Here is a 16,007-nt window from a genome sequence, read left to right on the forward strand (position 1 = left end):
AAAAATCGCCTGCGAGCTCGTACGACAGCAAAAATCGCACCGTGTACGCCCGCCTTAATGACGGATAGGCATGACCGCTGGCAATTCTTATGATGACTACTCTTTGTTACCTGGCAACATTACTAAAACTTGGTAATTTTGAGAATGGAAAATGGAAAGTGATACATTTATAAACCAGTAAAAACCTTCTCAATGAGCTCAATGCAAGAAGCCAAATCCATGCCAAAGTCAATGAACTCCCAAACAATGCCCTCCTTCTTGTACTCCTCTTGTTCCAGCACAAACATGTGGTTGAAAAACTGTTGCAGTTTCTCGTTAGTAAAGTTGATGCACAGCTGTTCCATGCTGTTGAACTGGAGAAAGAAACAGGATCATTTACTGGTGGCTGAATGTGACATATTTGCCATAAAGAGAGATAAACATAAAAGATTCTTACATCAAAGATCTCAAAGCCAGCAATATCCAGCACACCAATGAAGAAATTTCTTTGTTGTTTTGTGTCCAACATCTGGTTGATACGAATGACCATCCACAAGAACATCCTTTCATAGATAGATTTGCACAAGGCGCTAACAGAGTTGTACACCTGTAAGAATAGAGTGAATTTTTATTAAAAACTTTCTGATTTGCTATATTCAATCATGATTTTCAGGCTGAACACAAGAACGTGCTGGAAATATGTTACTACGTATATTATGTAACGAATCAGCTCATGGGAAATATGAATAATTAATCATAACTAGTTATAATTAATTATGAATATTTTAGATCCGCTGTAGATCACACCTGTGGCACTGTTTGGCCTTTGGTCACAAACTCATTTCCGACTTTTACTCTGGGGTAGCACAAAACCTTCAACATATCAGCAGAGTTCAAACCCAGAAGGTAGGCGATTTTGTCAGCCTCTTAATTTGCTATTTAAAATTTGAAAAAAAACAACAACTATTATTTACATAATTTTTTCATTAAAATAGAAACGTGGATCTCTCAATCCAAGCACTGCATGTAATCACACACATTGGTATTTATTCTCACCCTCTGTGCCATCAGGCTCAGCCTGCTTCTCACGCTGCTTCTGCTTGAACTTCATGTTACCATGATGAAGCACAGCTCCAGTGAACTTGTAGATGCCCATCTTCTCCTCAGCACTGAAGCCCAGAATGTCAATAGCAGTCTGGAAATTTCAGAAAAGGACGAGCTCTATGATTAGCCATATTTATATTGAGTTTGTTATTTAAAACAGCATTGAGCTCCTCTTTATCATCAATGCTCGCCACTGTGATCTGACCCTGACTGCACATGGGGAAGTCGTAGGGGTTGGTGGTGATGAGCGTCATTTCTGTAAAATACACAGAGCATTTATGACAGAGTATTTTACAATATTATCTGTACAATATAGTAAATATTAAATAAAATATGTGTGTCTACCAATCAGCTCAGGCTTATGGTTGGTCATCATCTGGTAAAAGATGTGGTAGCCTCTCTCATCTGGAAGCTGGAATGTCACTCTAGACTTCTCAGATCTATTGAGAGAATGCACTTAAGTCACAATCATCTGAAGCGTGACAGACAAATGTGCAGGATGGATAATTTAAATTATGTCCACCTGCATGACTCAATATCAGCACTAGCCAGTTTTCCTGATTCCGAAATGAATTCTGATTAATTTACCCTAGCTGTTTAAAATAAAATTACCATTTGTGTTGCTGTACTGTATTACTAAAACGAAAAAAACAAAACAAAAAAAAACTCAACACTCAACAAAGCTAAGCTAAACATTTCTAAATTATGTTTGAATATAAAAATAGCTTGACTTACAAAACGAGAGGAGTTGTCATTTCTCACAGTCTTGGCATTACCATAAGCCTCAAGCTTTTGGGTTGGCAGCAATGATCTGATTCTCAAGAGAGCCCTGTGATATTTGAAGGGGTTTCAGTTATTTTCTCTTGTATGTGTAATCACTGTTTGCAGACATTTTTTAATTTCACATACTGTATCATATATTGTGTGAGACAAGAGTAATTCAGTATTCATCTTTAATATCTTTCAGAGTAATATATATATCATAGTTTTGTCTCATACCTGCATTTTGCCAGGAGTCTGCTCTTTCTTCTTGTCACCATGAACTGCAACTCTGGCAAAGTACTGGATGACACGTTTGGTGTTCACAGTCTTTCCAGCACCAGATTCTCCACTGGTTTATGAGAAGAGAAATGATGATAAGAAATGTAGAAGTTCCACAAGAGCAAAATATAACCGTTCTCAACATCTCTAACAGTAGGCTAGATACATACATAATCAGGACAGACTGGTTCTCTCTGTTTGTAAATTCAAAGGTAATAATGTTTCAGCGATTGTTTTATAAAAAAATATATGAATGTGAATTTGACATACTAAAATCAACTTATAAATAATTCATATCACATAAATCAGAACTTACCAGTCAGCATGAACTGATAGGCGTTGTCAGAGACAGAGAAGATGTGGGGTGGGACCTCCATACGCTTCTTGCCACCACTTCTGCATCATACACTGGGAGCCACTGAGGTGGGTCATCATGGCCATGTCCTCAATCTTGTCAAACTTGGGAGGATTCATTGGATGGACGTCATCCTCCTTTGCAACTTTCTCCTATAAATTTGATCCATTAAATTAGAACGATCAAAAAAATATGTAAGATTAAATAAGTAAAAGTTTTCGTGGAATGTTGAAATTTCACCTCTTTAGTGTCATTCACAATAACAGTGACTTTGCCACCGTCTCTGCTCTTGATTGTTCCCTTGACGTACAGCTCTTTATCATCAACCACATAGCAGGCAGCTTTGGCATCAAATGGTTTGTTCTGAGCCTCGATTTTCTCCTTCTCAGGCTTACGGAGGTAAATGACAGCCTTGCCATAAACGGCCATCTCCGCGTCCGTACTCATGGTGGCATCTCACTTCAAGAATATAAATATTGTCACAGAAATTCAGTATTAGATCAGTAATTTTCTACTTTATGTAAAATTAGTTACTGTAGAGTTTTAACTCCAACCCTAATCAAAGACACCTGCAAGTTACATGAAAGTTACAGGTACTCCAGTTTGATCAGGGTTTGAATTAAACTCTGCAGAGCAGAGTTCACTGTTAGGGCCAGATTTAAGGAAACCCTGCAGTAAAGCCTGGATGTTGATTATATATCCTAAAACAAGTATTATGCCAGAGCACTAATGCACTTTTCAGTCTGTTTATTTTTCCCCATAAAATGTCTTTAGTTTAATATAGCATCTTTACCTTACCACAATCCCACACACTTCTGATGAATGTCTGCAATACTGTAATATACAAAGTACAATGTTATACATTAAAACCATGCTTTTTCATTAAAACATTTACAAATATTAGCTGTAATTGAATTACTAACAGTTGATAATTATTATTATGTAAGATGCCATACATTTTTTTTCTAAACTGTGTACATGTTCATGAAAATGAAATGAAAGTTTTCTCTCACCACAAGCAAGCTGGCCTGGACTTCTGAACACAACAGTCTCCAGTCCTGCCCCAGCTCTTTATACTGTACTTGTTCTGCAAGCAATGCAGGAGTTAAATTTTGCAGGAGTTAATAAATTTACACCATATCTTGGTGGGCCTTATATGTAAAAAATAAAATAAAAACCTGCGTGTGACTGCAATATTAGAACTGTGACTGTTCTAAAATTGGCTCCAGTAAAATGGCATGGCTGTCTTTTTTATGTTTTTAGTTTAACTTCAAAATAATTAAATACCTATAACTTATATGACTGTCAGATGAATTCGTCAAACAATGAACAAGATTGATAAAATCTTGCTCTTGTCTTGACAGTGAAGGTTGTCTTTGATGCTTAAAAAATCTGAGTTCAAAAATATTTGGGGTAGTGACATTGCAGACCTTAGCTGTATTTGTGGACATGTTCCTGCTACTAATTTAGGCCTATGTGGCTTTTGCATGCTTATTTATTTGATTAACCAAAACATGATTGTGTTTATTACACTAACCCCATTTCAGTAAACTCATTCATACATTGCCATTTCATATTCCAAATGTTTATTCTGCTCCATCAAATAGGAGTATCTGATACTGTCACCTTAGATATTTAATTGGATCAGTTTGCCATAGATTGGTGCATGTCACCAGGCAATTCTTTTTTTTTTCAGACTATAAGAATAATAGGATGTCTCACTGACAAGAGTGCATGAGGATATGATGTTCATGTAATCATTAACAAAATCACCTTCATCTTCATCATCATCATCATCATTATTGCCAGTAAACAGTAATTTGAACTCCATTCAGATATACTATTCCCTGCAGGTCTTGAATACTTAAATTCAGTTATATCAAATGCAAGGCCATAAAAAGTCTTAAACATATTAAATGTAATAAGAAAAATCTTAATTATCATTTTAAGAGGTCTAAATTTGGGGAAAAATTGTAACGTGGCTTACAGATTATTAGTTCCATGTTCCATTTATTTCTAAAGCACATTTAATAACGGCCGCAGGCCGACCAAAGTGCTGTACAATAATTACAATACTAATACACAGAAAAAGAAACACAAAATCACTAACCAATTAGAGACAATAAAACAAGATAAAATTACATGTTAAAAGCCGAGACAAACAAATTAATTTTGAGACTGGATTTAAACTCAGATAAACTGTAAGCCTTTTTTATTTTGTTCGGGAGATTATTCCACAGAGTGGGGCCACCCACTTCAAAGGCTCTATTGCCCCTTGTTTTCAAGCGGGTTCTGGGAATCTTAAGGAGGAATTTGTTTCCCGATCTAAGTCCTCGCTTAGGAGTGTAAGGGTGGAGTAAGTCCATCAGATAAAATGGTGCTAGATTATTTAAGGATTTATAGACAAGTAATAAGATTTTATATTCAATTCTATACTGAACAGGGAGCTAATGTAGAGATCTCAGAAGGGGCGTAACATGATCAAATTTTTACATCCCTTCAGCAATCTAGCTGCTGCATTTTGAACTACTTGTAAACGGGAAATTTGAGTCTTCGAAGCACCATAATATAGAGAGTTGCAATGATCCAGCTGAGATGTGATTGAATTAAATAAATGTGAGTTACTGAAGCATAAGTGAGCACTGGACTATGACAATGTTTAATTTCTGGTGTTTATATCATGCTTGCAAACTCGTTGCCTTTTGAAGAAATTTGCTGTTCTGACATTGAAATGGGCCATTCTTGGTTTCCACGAAAGCATTAAGAAGCAGTGTTTTCAACATTCATCAAATCAAATCAAATCACTTTATTGTCACAAATTAATAATAAGAAATGTTTTGTGAGCACAAAATCCAGACGGTGCTGCAGGTCCTTCACTGTGACCTCCAGATTCTTCTTCATCCTCTCAAGATGAGCACTGGTGTCCTGCTCCTTCTTGAGTTCCTCTGCCATCATTGCAGCCTTTTGCAGTAATATAGATAGATATTAGTTCAACATTTTTTTAGATAGATATTAGTTTGACATTTTATACAAGTGTTTTGTGAATCATCAGGCAGCTACTGCTTCTCACATCAGTGATGGCCTTCTTGGCCTTCTCCTCTGCATTTCTGGCTTCCTGTACAGTGCCGTCAACTTCACTCTGGATCTGAACAAGGTCAGTCTCAAGCTTCTTCTTGGTGTTCAGGAGACTTGTGTTCTGCAACATGGAAAGCAACAGTACGAACATTGCAAATGAGGCTCTCAATTTCCTTAATCTTATCATAAAAACAATGTGCCATTACCTGAGAGTGCAGCAGCCCAACACGCTCACTGGCGTCCACCAGCTCTTGTTCAGCCACTTTGCGGCCTCTTTCTGTCTGCTCCAGAGCAGCTCTCAGCTCCTCAATCTCAGCTTGCATGAGAGTGTTTCTGCGCCCCACCATTGCCACCTGCTCCTTCATGTCTTCCTGTCCTCTCAGAGCATCATCAAGGTGCAGTTGGGCGTCCTGAACATAACAATAGAATTACAGTAAGCTTTTGATGTGCTTTCTGTTTGCCTTTACATAACATAGCTTAGATTATACAAACATATTACTGAACCCATGAACCAAAGAGAAGTCATATACCTTGAGTTGTCCCTGAACATTCCTGAGCTGTTTCTGGGCCTCAGAAGCCTGGCGATTGGCGTGGCTCAGCTGAATCTCCATCTCATTGAGGTCTCCCTCCATCTTCTTCTTGATTCTCAGGGCATCGTTCCTGCTCCTGACCTCAGAGTCCAGAGTGCTCTGCATGGATTCAGTGACTCTCTGGCTGTTCCTTTTGATCTGCTCCATCTCCTCATCCTTCTCGGCAAGCTTCCTGTCAATCTCACCCTTGACCTGGTTAAGCTCAAGCTGGACACGGAGAATCTTGGACTCCTCATGCTCCAGGGTGCCCTTTGAAAAATAAAAACAATATTTAAATTTTAGAATGAAAATATGCATTAATAACACAGTATAATGGTTCTAGCCAGAATTACATATTAAACTCCAGATACTCACTTCAGCTTCCTCCAGGGCGGTCTGAATCTCTGCCTTTTCAGTCTCCACTGCCTTCTTGGCCTTTTCCAGCTCATGGATGCTCTTACCAGTCTCACCCAATTGCTCTGTCAGATCTGAAATCTCCTCTGTAGAAAGGAAAAATATAATCTCTATCATTATTGGCATTCATTAATCATATATATTTACTTTTTAATGTTTCAATCTTACGCTGCAGATTCTTGTTTTCTCTCTTGAGGGTCTCCAGCTGATCCAGAGTCTCCTCATAGGAGTTCTTCATCTTGAACAGCTCAGTGCTGAGTGAACGAGCCTCTTTCTGGGCACCTTCCAGCTCTGCCTGACCTTCCTCATATTTCTGCTTCCATTCTGCCAGGACCTTTAATGGAGACATATTAAGATCAGGTTTGTTTAACTTATAGCAGGCCGAAAAAACGACCACACAACTGTTTTGGAAAGAATATCTTATCACAGTATGACTTTTTTTTTTTTTTACCTTGTCAAAGTTCCTCTGCTTCTTGTCAAGGTTGGCAGCCAAAGCATTGGCTCTCTCCACACCAATCATGAGGTCATCCACCTCACCCTCTTGTCAAAGTTCCTCTGCTTCTTGTCAAGGTTGGCAGCCAAAGCATTGGCTCTCTCCACATCAATCATGAGGTCCTCCACCTCACCCTGGAGTCTCTGTTTGGTCTTCTCCAGAGAGGCACATTTGGAGTTCACAGCCTCAATTTGTTCTTCTGCCTCTTGCAGACGCTGAGCCAACTTCTTCCTGTAATGCATTTGTAAACATCAGTTTTAACATGAAATACTTTTCCATATGAACACATATTAATCAACTCTTTTGATGTTCATACTTGGACTCTTCAAGCTCCTCAGTGCGCTGGATGGCATCAGTTTCATATTTGGTTCTCCACTGAGCAACTTCACTGTTGGCCTTTGACATTCCACGCTGCAGCTCAGCCTTTGCCTCCTGCTCTTCCTCAAACTGCTCACGGAGCAGGTCGCAGTCATGACGGGCTGATTGCACAGCATGGGCCAGTGCGTTCTTAGCCTAGGAGACAAAGTCACATAATTTAAGCTCCTCAATTTGCTGAGTGAAAGCTTGTTTGCCTCTGGAGAGCTGAGAAACCAAAGCCTCTTTCTCCTCCAGCTGACGGCCAAACTCACCTTTAGAGATTTACATTTACAAAAAATTGGCAAGATATAAGGATGGTGGAGAAAATGTTATATATCTACGTTAATGAATGGAAGAAGCAATGTTTTTCTATAGCATATTGGCAGTTCTCTATAGTGGATAAACTACATGGACTACTTGCATTCATTTTGGTGCACTGCTGTCAGTCTAGTTTCTGTTTGACTGTATTACACTAAACCACGACATGCTTAAAACCCTCTAAGAAGAGTCGCATAGCCGACATTATTGCTTTAAAGTGTACTGCTCCCGGTATATAAAAATGTTTGCCACTATAAGTTTTTATATTTAAATAAAATATATTTATATATATATTAAGGCATTTTGGTAGTGAAGGAAAAAAATTTTATGTAATTTTGAGACTTTGTTTCCATTGTTACCATTTTCAGTTTGAAGTCTTGATCTTTGAGCACTGAGGTCGTTTATCTGGCGAAGGTTCTCGTCATTCTTGGACTTAATTTCACTAAGTTGGTCCTCAAGTGTGCGGCACATCTTCTCAAGATTGGCCTGTAAACCACGAAATCATTTGTTTCTAAAGAATCTTAACCATATTTGATATATTTCCTTGAAAAGATTTAAGAACCAATTGTCAAACCTTTGCTTTAGCAACAGCCTCCATGTTGCTGGAGAGATCATCAATCTCCATTTTGTATTCACTCTTCTCTTTCTCAAGCTTCTGCTTGACACGCTGGAGGTTGTCGATTTGCTCTCCCAGCTCAGCCACAGTGTCTGCCTGCTTCTTACGGAGGGCAGCAGCAGTAGCTTCATGCTGGAGGGTGGACTCTTCAAGATCACGACGCAGCTTCTGGAATTCAGCTTCACGCTTCTTATTCATTTCGATCTGAGCAGCAGTGGCTCCTCCAGCCTCCTCAAGCCTCTCACTGATCTCCTCAAGTTCCCTGGAGAGATCAGCTCTCTGCTTCTCAACCTTGGCACGAGCAGCACGCTCAGCCTCAATCTCTTCCTCCAGTTCCTCAATGCGAGCCTACAGTGGCGTTAATAAAACATTATTAGTCTTTATTTTACCATTGCCTTTAACAGAGAGAAAAAAATCAAGAAATACCTGAAGCTCCTTGATCTTCTTCTGGAGTTGAGCACACAGAGATTGTTCATCTTCAATCTTGCTGAGCAGCTGGCTTGTTTCAAAGTCTTTTCTGTGTGTAAAAGGGGAACAATGAATGATTTGAAATAAATGATAACCATTATTTTTGTAAGAGTTTACAAAAACTTCCTACGTCTTCAGCTTCTCCTCAAATTGTTGCTTGTCATTCTCAAGGTCCATGATGGACTCTTGAGCTAATTTCAGGTCTCCTTCAAGCTTTCTCTTTGCTCTCTCAAGATCCATGCGGAGCTTCTTCTCTTGTTCAAGGGAACCTTCCAGCTAAGCAATTTGAAGTTGGTATTGTGTTAATTAAGTGTATTAATTATTAGCACCATTATTATTTGATTCATTTTAACATGTGACAAGTTATACACCTTATGCATTTCTTTAATATTTAGTCACTACTTCTACTCAAGGTATGAAAAATACAAAATTATATATTCAAAGTATAACCTAATTATGATGACTCACATCATCAACTTGCTGCTCAAGCTTTGTCTTGGATTTGGTCAGGGTGTTGACTTTGTCCTCCTCTGCCTGGAGATCATCCAGGGTCTGCTGATGTGCCTCTTGGAGGGCTTTCTTCTCCTTCGTAAGTTTGCCAATGCTCTCATCCTGAGCTGCCATTTCCTCAGTCAAGTTCTTGACCTGTTTTTTGTTACAAATGAGCTCATTTTAGATTCCATAACATCATATAAAACGATTAATCTAATCTTAAACCAACAAAATCTCCAACCTTGTTCTCAGTGGCATGTTTCTCCTTTTCCACTTTAGCCAAGGTGAGCTCCAGGTCATCAATGTCTTTCTTCAGCTCAGAGCACTCATCCTCCAGCTTCCTCTTCTTGGCTGTCAGTTCAGCATTGATTTCTTCCTCATCTTCCAGTCTCTCAGTTGTCTCTTTGAGTTTAGCTTCAAGCTGGATTTTGCTCTTGATCAGACCCTCACACCTCTCCTCAGCATCTGAGAGATTCTCAGATTCCTGTTAGGAAAATAGATTGCTATTTCTTTGGAAACCATTTTGTTCCATTTTAATGGAGATAAAATTCAGTTAATTCAAGTAGGTATACTCACAGATGCTACTTGCAGCTGCAGATTATTTTTCTCTTGCAGCAGTGCCACCATCTTCTCTTCAAGCTCCTTCTTTTTGGCTTCAGCCTTGGCAAGACCTTCTTTGCATTTTGCATAGTCCTCTTTCATGGTTGCCAGCTCCTTCTCAGTCTCAGCACTCTTCAGCAGAGGCTTAATCTTGTAGTAAACCTTCATCCATGGCCAGTGTTTGACGTTCATGAATGGGCGGATGTTGTATTGGAGGGTGTAAATTGCATCCCTGATTAAATCATTTAGATAATTAGTAATTGGTAAATGCACTTATTTTTATACTTGTCAACACAATACTTCCTACACATGTCTTACATGTATAAAAAAAATGTAAGTAAAAAATATGCATAAAAACAGAAAAGGTACTTTTCTGCCAAGACATTATAAGTTTAGTTTTCAGACATTTTCTTTAACCCTAAATCACAACACAATGCAATGTGTAATTCAAAATATGGGTAACGGTACATTGTGCCATGTTTTTTTTCTGAATTCTGTATTGACACAAAATAGTAAATAAAAAACATGGTTGTTGTAAATATCACTAAATCTTAAATATTTTCCCAGATACTTTTTTTTTGCCATAGAGAGGAGCAAATTTTATTGATTATACATTGACATTCTGAAGTCATGTGGGGTATGAATCATTGGTATAAATTTTTCCACTGATAAAAGGTTTATACTAACTGAAATGGGTAAATATAAGAATCAGAGGTTGTGTTCCTTTCATGACATTCCTCACCTCCTCTCCGTCATCTTCACAAACTCTCTCCTCATCAGGTAACCACGGCAGACAGCCTGAGTCATTGTGACCAGAGCAGCCAGTTTCTCATCACGCATCTCCTCAAGAGTACCCAGAAGACCAGCTTTGAAGAACACCTGAATATATAATAAATCACAAGACAGTGATTTAAACAGAATAATCTTATGCAATAAATCATGATCATTAAATGTTTTAAATGCTGTAAAGTAGAATATAAACCTTTGTGTGTCCAAATCTGTACTGGTCGTGATCAACGTCGATGGATTCCAGGAGTTTCTCAGCAGCCTTCTTGTTGTCAATAAACTGTCCCTCTGGGATTACACTGGCATTCAGCACCTTGTATCTGTTGAAGGTCAATCAAAATGCTTCATATCTTCTAATTAAGAGCCTCATACAGTAAATGGTGTTTTCATGTGGTCCCTGTTACCTCTGCTTGAAGTCACCATAGAGGATTCTGCTGGGGAAGCCCTTTCTGCAGATTCTGATGCCCTCCAGCACACCGTTACACCTCAGCTGGTGGATAACCAGGTGGTTCTCCATGAGACCTATAACGAGCAGTTTAGATCATGAGCTTGGTAAATTAATAAAAGCATTAAATATTGTATTAATGCCAGAATATCTGTAAGCACTTTATTTCTTTACCTGGATTCTTGGACTCATTGGGAATCAAACAACGCACAAAGTGAGGGTGAGTGCTCCTCAGGTTGGTCATGAGCTTGCCCAAGTTCTCCTGTTTAATCATGAAAAGTTACAGCTTTCTTAGTCACATTGTCTGACTTGTTGATATATAATTTCTCTGACTTAGAGTCAAGCAAGCGTATGTACAGTAACTGCTTTCAGATGCATCATTATTCACATTTGGTCTCAAACAAAGACATACTCTAAACTGTGAAGACACAGTCTGCATGGAACCACCCTTCTTCTTGCCTCCCTTCTTGCCACCACCAGTCTCTATAATAGATAAATTCAGATAAAGATACAAATGAACACATATAAATGCAAAAACAAGAAAGAAAGAGCAAAACTGAATCAAAGGTTGGTAAAATTAATGTCAATAATTGTATTAGTAACACTTTTTTCCTCATTACCCTCAACAACAGGTGGGTAGAGAGTAGCCAGCAGTTTGACAGAAGACTTCTGGTACAGCTGCAGAACAGACTCGTTCAGTGGATCCTTGTTCTTGTCCAACCAGCCAGAAACGTTGTAGTCCACAGTTCCAGCGTAGTGGACCAGGGAGAAGTGGGCCTCAGCCTTGCCTTTGGCAGGCTTTGGTTTCTGGAAAGCATTGCACTTGCCAAGATGCTGATCATACAGCTTGTTCTTGAAGGAAGTGTCTGAAGCCTTGGGGAACATGCACTCCTCTTCAAGGATGGAGAAGATACCCATGGGCTGTTTATAAAAGAATGTTGTTTATTACAAAAATATAAGATTTTTGAGAATAGACAGTGAGAAGCCAAATCCATGCCAAAGTCAATGAACTCCCAAACAATGCCCTCCTTCTTGTACTCCTCTTGTTCCAGCACAAACATGTGGTGGTTGAAAAACTGTTGCAGTTTCTCGTTAGTGAAGTTGATGCATAGCTGCTCCATGCTGTTGAACTGGAGAAAGAAACAGGATCATTTACTGGCGGCTGAATGTGACTCTATTTGCCATAAAGAGAGATAAACATAAAAGATTCTTACATCAAAGATCTCAAAGCCAGCAATATCCAGCACACCAATGAAGAAATTTCTTTGTTGTTTTGTGTCCAACATCTGGTTGATACGAATGACCATCCACAAGAACATCCTCTCATAGATTGATTTGCACAAGGCACTAACAGAGTTGTACACCTGTAAGAATAGAGTGAATTTTTATTCAGTACTTTCTGATTTCCTATAATTAGTCAGATTCAATCATGATTTTCAGGCTGAACACAAAGGACATGACGGAGATATGTTACTACATATATTACTACACATCTGTGGCACGGTTTGGCCTTTGGTCACAAACTCATTTCCGACTTTTACTCTGGGGTAGCACAAAGCCTTCAGCATATCAGCAGAGTTCAAACCCAGAAGGTAGGAGATTTTGTCAGCCTCTGCAATGTAAAAGTAGCAACAAAAAAAAAAATATATATATATATTTTTTTTTTAAAGAAAATATAAATGTGGATCTCTCAAATCAAAGCACTGCATGCGATCACACACATTGGTATTTATTCTCACCCTCTGTGCCATCAGGCTCAGCCTGCTCCTCACGCTGCTTCTGCTTGAACTTCATGTTACCATGATGGAGCACAGCTCCAGTGAACTTGTAGATGCCCATCTTCTCCTCAGCAGTGAAGCCCAGAATGTCAATAGCAGTCTGGAAATTTCAGAAAAGAACGAGCTCTATGGTCAGCCATATTTATATTGAATTTGTTATTTAAAAAAACAGCATTGACTCACATCAGTAGCAACCAGCTCCTCTTTATCATCAATGCTTGCCACTGTGATCTGACCCTGACTGCACATGGGGAAGTCATAGGGGTTGGTGGTGATGAGCGTCATTTCTGTAAAATACGCAAAGCATTTATTACATAGAATTTTACAATATTATCTGTGCAATATAGTAAATGTTAAATAAAATATGTGCGTCTACCGATCAGCTCAGGCTTATGGTTGGTCATCATCTGGTAAAAGATGTGGTAGCCTCTCTCATCTGAAAGCTGGAATGTCACTCTAGACTTCTCCAGCAGATCTGTTGAGAGAATGCACTTAAGTCACAATCATCTGAAGCGTGACAGACAAATGTGCAGGATGGATAATTAAAATTATGTCCACCTACATGTCTCAATATCAGCACTAGCCAGTTTTCCTGATGTGCCAAAATGAATTCTGATGAATTTACCCTGTTTAAAATAAAATTAACATTTGAGTTGTGGTACTGTTACAATTACTAAATGACTAAAACGAAAAAATATATATATAGAAAAAATACTCAACAAAGCTAAGCTAAATATTTCTAAATTATGTTTGAATATAAAAATAGCTTGACTTACAAAACGAGAGGAGTTGTCATTTCTCACAGTCTTGGCATTACCATAAGCCTCAAGCAGAGGGTTGGCAGCAATAATCTGATCCTCAAGAGAGCCCTGCTTGATGTTTGAAGGGGTTTCATTAATTTTCTTTTTCATTTCTAAACACTGTTTGTAGGCATTTCACAAATTCACATATCATATTGAGTGAGATTATTGTAAAACTATCTTTCAGAATAATGTTTTATATCTCATACCTGCATTTTACCGGCAGTCTGCTCTTTCTTCTTGTCACCATGAACTGCAACTGTGGCAAAGTACTGGATGACACGTTTGGTGTTCACAGTCTTTCCAGCACCAGATTCTCCACTGGTTTATGAGAAGAGAAATGATGATAAGAAATGTAGAAGTTCCACAAGAGCAAAATGTAATCGTTCTCGACATCTCTAACAGTAGGCTAGATACATACGTAATCAGGACAGACTGGTTCTCTCTGTCTGTAAATTCAAAGGTAATAATGTTTCAGCGATTGTTTCATTAAAAAATATATGAATGTGAATTTGACATACTAAAATCAACTTATAAATAATTCATATCACATAAATCAGAGCTTACCAGTCAGCATGAACTGATAGGCGTTGTCAGAGACAGAGAAGATGTGGGGTGGGGCCTCCATACGCTTCTTGCCTCTGTAGGCAGCCACCACTTCTGCATCATACACTGGGAGCCACTTGTAGGGGTTCACGGTAGCGCAGAACAGCCCCCATGAACTGCAACTGTGGCAAAGTACTGGATGACACGTTTGGTGTTCACAGTCTTTCCAGCACCAGATTCTCCACTGGTTTATGAGAAGAGAAATGATGATAAGAAATGTAGAAGTTCCACAAGAGCAAAATGTAATCGTTCTCGACATCTCTAACAGTAGGCTAGATACATACGTAATCAGGACAGACTGGTTCTCTCTGTCTGTAAATTCAAAGGTAATAATGTTTCAGCGATTGTTTCATTAAAAAATATATGAATGTGAATTTGACATACTAAAATCAACTTATAAATAATTCATATCACATAAATCAGAGCTTACCAGTCAGCATGAACTGATAGGCGTTGTCAGAGACAGAGAAGATGTGGGGTGGGACCTCCATACGCTTCTTGCCACCACTTCTGCATCATACACTGGGAGCCACTTGTAGGGGTTCACGGTAGCGCAGAACAGCCCAGAGTAGGTCTGAAATTAGCAAAGTGGTCAGATTGCAAAAATACAGACAAAATTAACTTAAACACTGTTTTACTTTGCTCCAGAACTTACGTAGATCATCCATGCGGCATAACGCTCTTTGAGGTTATACAGCACAGAGGGTTCATTGAGATGGGTCATCATGGCCATGTCCTCAATCTTGTCAAACTTGGGAGGATTCATTGGATGGACGTCATCCTCCTTTGCAACTTTCTCCTATAAATTTGATCCATTAAATTAGAACGATCAAAAAAATATGTAAGATTAAATAAGTAAAAGTTTTCGTGGAATGTTGAAATTTCACCTCTTTAGTGTCATTCACAATAACAGTGACTTTGCCACCGTCTCTGCTCTTGATTGTTCCCTTGACGTACAGCTCTTTATCATCAACCACATAGCAGGCAGCTTTGGCATCAAACGGTTTGTTCTGAGCCTCGATTCTCTCCTTCTCAGGCTTACGGAGGTAAATGGCAGCCTTGCCATAAACGGCCATCTCCGCGTCTGTACTCATGGTGTCGGCTTACTCCAGTGAAGAGAGGATACTTTTATTTTATTTCTTATTTACAAGACAACCTCATCACTGTACACTTTTTTCCATATTGGCAATTCATTTGCACTACTACTTGTCAAAAATAACTTTCCATGAACTAGAAATGACAAATGGCTTTTCAGTTATTACCAACACAAATATTGTTTACCTTTTTCCTTCCCACTAGTGATGTTTTTCCAGCAGCCCTGCAATAGATTTAAAAGTCATGTGACCTTTCCGTTTTCTGTTTTCCTCTAATTTAATTAGCAAAATGTTATTACCATACATTTATGTGAAATCGCTTTTCATATCTCTACATTTAGTAATACTGAAAAAGTGTGAATGCAAATATCCAGAATATTTGATAGCCATCCATTTCTCCAGTTTTTATCTAATCATCATCTATTGTACGTGTATTTGTTACAACCAATGACAAACAGTAGAGTTGTCAGTAATGTTCTCACCACAATCACGAACACAGCAGCCTCCTGAACAGTCTTCAGGGCTTGTCCATACCGCCTTATATTGGATTTGTTCTGCTAGTCAAGCAGAAGCTAAATATGGCTAACTAATGTCTAAGATGGCACAAATGGGAGTCA

At 38.7% G+C, this 16,007-nt stretch overlaps 1 long non-coding RNA gene and 1 pseudogene across 1 annotated transcript; both read right to left on the minus strand.

Annotated features, from left to right (window-relative positions):
• Positions 1-3,488: 3,488 nt before the first annotated feature.
• On the minus strand, positions 3,489-15,390 carry LOC107723327 (myosin heavy chain, fast skeletal muscle-like; annotated as a pseudogene).
• Positions 14,414-14,756, minus strand: LOC107723341 (uncharacterized). Its single transcript, XR_001637916.1, has 3 exons — positions 14,727-14,756; positions 14,581-14,608; positions 14,414-14,480 (listed from the first exon to the last, which is right to left on the minus strand). It is a non-coding gene; the product is annotated as an uncharacterized LOC107723341 (long non-coding RNA).
• Positions 15,391-16,007: the final 617 nt, after the last annotated feature.

Source organism: Sinocyclocheilus rhinocerous, unplaced genomic scaffold (genome assembly GCF_001515625.1).
Source record: "Sinocyclocheilus rhinocerous isolate Xijiao unplaced genomic scaffold, SAMN03320098_v1.1 scaffold1476, whole genome shotgun sequence".
NCBI lineage: Eukaryota > Metazoa > Chordata > Actinopteri > Cypriniformes > Cyprinidae > Sinocyclocheilus > Sinocyclocheilus rhinocerous.